Here is a 3,847-nt window from a genome sequence, read left to right on the forward strand (position 1 = left end):
CTAGCCTTGAGCTAAAGAGCTGAGGGACAGCGCCCAGGCCCAGAGTTCAGGCCCCACAACCGGACCCAAAAAAAAAAAAAAAACCTAAGACTGGTATTGCTTAGCCCAGAAAGCTTGAGGATCTGAGTTCAAACCCCAGTACTGCCAAAAAACAAATGAAAAGAAAACAAAAGGGCTGGGGAGGAGCAAAGTGTACCATGCTTGCTTAGCAGGCTTGAGGCTCTGGGTTCAATCCCCAGGACTGAGAGCTATCAGAGAAGGAGCTGTTCAAGAGATAGGATGGAAATCAGCAGAATGCCATTTGAGGCCAAGAAAAGAGCTCCAGGAAGGGCCAGGTGGTAGGTACCTGCCGTCCCGGAGAGGCAGGTGAGGGATACTGCAGCCTTCGGGAGAGCTATCTCCAGGGATTTGGAGCAGTAGTAAGGAGCCTGTGGGTACAAGGTGAGGCAGTGGAAAGTGAATGATGGAAAGGGAAGGCAGAGAGCATGCTGGGAACACGAAGGCCCAAGAAGCCTGGACACATTGGAGGATATGAGCAGGTAGGAGGAGGAGGAGGCTGAGCATTTGGTGGATAAGGACACTTGTACTCTCAATCCCACCTCCCCTGTTCCACCTAGCAGGTCATACCAGGCCTTCCTCATTCCTCCTTTCCTCACCCTACATCCGCTGGTTCCCAGGAGATGGTCCGAGACAGGCCACCCCTGCCCACAATGTGCTGTCTCACCCTTGCTGGCCCAGCCTGCTGAGGCAGGAGGGAGGAGTTTCCAGGCAGGAAAGAGCTGAATCACTCAGAGGCAGCACATCTGGTCTCAGATCTTGATACCCAGCTGGAAAGGGCAGGAAGGAAGAAGGCACTCCCCGAATAGTGCTCTCCTGGCTGTCCTAGCCATAGTCAGCTGTGTGGGACAGACTGGGAGAGAAATCCTAGCCTGGGAGCCCCTCCACCCCACCCTGTCTTTGCTGATCTGCTTTAGCCCTCAGCTGGTCCTTTGTTTCTGTGATTGCCTTTAATGTTTAAAGCAGCCTGGGAAGTAGGGCTGATCACCCCAGTGGCACAGTGAGAGAACTAAGCATCCCGGGGCCTGTGCGAGATCACATGGATTTGGAGAGCTGGCCCAGTGCTGTGTGTCAGTCACACAGGAGGAAGCCATACTTAGAGACAGTAGACAAAGGCCCTGAGGGGTTCAAGGCATATTCATGAGTGATCACTGCAAAAGATGGGTGGCAAGAGACAAGACAGCCCATGCTCCTGACCAAATGACCCCTTACCCAGGTCATGGTAGAAGGGGGCCTATCCTTCCCGTCCCTATTCCCCACCTACCCCTGCTGCTCTGCCCATCTTGTTGTTGGCTCTCCTCTTATACTCACTCCCATTTCTCAGCATCTTTTGTCCTCTCTCCACCCTTCCATGCTGACCTTTCCATGCTGAGAGGGACCTTGGCAGGAGGTGTCCTGCCATCCTGTATCCTGCCAGGGCACAGTGATCCCATTGTCCTGAGCAGAGAGAGACAGGCAGGTCTGAGGGAGGGGCACCGAGCATGCCAGGGCTTCTGATTTCTCTCCAGGCTGCCCAGCAGTGTTCTCTGAGACCCAGGCTTGTTTTCCATACAACATCCAGTGTAATATTGGGCAAGTCACTTCCCTCCTCCTGGTGTGGTACATCCCACCTACATGATCATACGGAAGATCCTGCAAATCTTTATTCTCCCATAGATCCAGCCTATGCCTAAGGTTAGCTTTGACTGGTTTAATTGTGTACAATGTGGTAGAGAGTCACAATTGTACCATTTGTTGTTTGACCTTCTGACAAGTTTTTGAGCTTCCCTAAGTCTTCATTTCATCTTCTTTTTTTTTTTCTTGTCATGTTTTTCTTTGTTGGGTTGTTTTTGGCAGTACTGGGTTTTTAAGTTAGGGCCTTCCACTTGTTAGGTAAGCAGTATAATTCTTGAGCCATGTCCCAACCCCTTAAATGTTTCTTTTTTTCCCCTAGGATTAGGACTTGATCTCAGGGCCTAGTGTTTTGGTTTTTTTTTTTTTTTTGGATCTGGTTGTGAGGCCTGAACTCTAGGCCTGGGCGCTGTCCCTCAGCTCTTCAGCTTAAGGCTAACACTCTACCACTTGAGCCACAGCGCCACTTCCGGCTTTTTTCTTTCTGCTTATGTGGTGCTGAGGAATCGAACCCAGGGCCTCATGCATGCAAGGCAAGCACTCTACCACTGAGCCACCTTCCCAGCCCGGCCTAGTGCTTTTGCTCATAGGCTGACACTATGTCATCTGAACCATGCCTCCAGCCCTCTCTTAAATGGTTTTGTTTGCCTTTTGGTGCTAGGGCTTGAACTCAAAGCCTGAGTGCTGTCCCTGGTCACTTATGCTCAAGGTTAGTGCTTGACTGCTCTACCATTTGAACCACAGCTCTACTTCTGTATCTTGGAGTAATTGGGGTAATTTGGAGTAATTCTGTAATTGAGTCTTGCCCAGGCTGGCCTTGAACCACAATCCTCAGATCTCAGACTCATGAGTAGCTAGGATTAAAGGCACGAGCCACAGGCACCTGGCTTAAGTGGTTTTTTGAAGCAGGGTCTTACTATGTAGACCAGGCTGGTCTCAAACTCATGATTCTCCTGTTAGAGTGTCACCGGGGAGCAAGAAAGGGAAGTGAGAGCACAAAACCTTACGTTCAGCCGGGCGCTGGTGGCTCACGCCTGTAATCCTAGCTACTCAGGAGGCTGAGATCTGAGGATCACAGTTCAAAACCAGCCCGGGCAGGAGAGACCGTGAGACTCCTATCTCCAATAAACCACCAGAAAACCGGAAGTGGCTATAGCTCAAGTGGTAGAGCGCTTGCCTTGAGCTGAAGAGCTGAGGGACAGCGCCCAAGCCTAGAGTTCAAGCCCCACGACCGACAAAAAAAAAACAAAAAAACCTTGCGTTCAAGCACTGGAATTAGCATAAAAGAAAATAAGAATAATGACTATTGCTCATGTTCTCCAGCAAATATAAAATGGGAGTAAACAATAGTATTTCTTCCTCAAATGGATGTCAGGGTTGATTTGATAATGCCTAAAGCACATATTACATAGTGTTTAGAGGGGGAAATATATCTGTCCAGGTATGGTTGTACATGTCTATAATCCCAAAAATCTGGAGAGTAAGGCACTTGAGGCAGAAAAATCATGGACACCAGAGTGATTTCAAGGCCAACCTGGACTATACAATAATATCTGGAAAAAAAATCTAATATTGAAAGATACTGGTTTTGTTTTGCTTTTTGGTGGTATTGCAGGTATGCGTGTGTGTGCGCGCGCGCGTGAGTGTATGCGTGCGTGCATGTGTGTGTGTGTGTGTGTGTGTGTGTGTGTGTGTGTGCACATGTTGGTCCTGGGGCTTCCATTTGAACTACAGCTCCACTTCCAGCTTTTTTTTTTTTTTTTTGGTCAATCACGGGGCTTAACTCAGGGCCTAGGTGTGGTCCCTGAGCTTTTCTGATCAAGGCTAGCACTCTACCACTTTGATCCACAACTCCACATCTAGTGGTTTTCTTGTGGTTAATTGGCATTAAGAGTGTCACGGACTTTCCTGCCTGAGCTGGTTTCAGTGATCCTCAGATCTCAGCCTCCTGAGTAGTTAGGATTATAGGCATGAGCTAATGGCATCTGGCTAGGGTTTAAACTCAAGACTCAGCTTGCTTGTTTGACCATGGTCCTATCCCAACTTTTTACTGGTAAATTGGGGATGAGATCTTGGAGACTTTTCTGCTCGGGCTGACTTTAAACTGCGTTCCTCCAGATCCCAGTCTCCTGAGTAGTTTGGACTACAAGCATGGTCACCAATGCATAGCTTCCCTACC

The sequence above is a fragment of the Dipodomys ordii genome, unplaced genomic scaffold (genome assembly GCF_000151885.1).
Source record: "Dipodomys ordii isolate 6190 unplaced genomic scaffold, Dord_2.0 Scaffold51, whole genome shotgun sequence".
NCBI classification, from domain to species: domain Eukaryota; kingdom Metazoa; phylum Chordata; class Mammalia; order Rodentia; family Heteromyidae; genus Dipodomys; species Dipodomys ordii.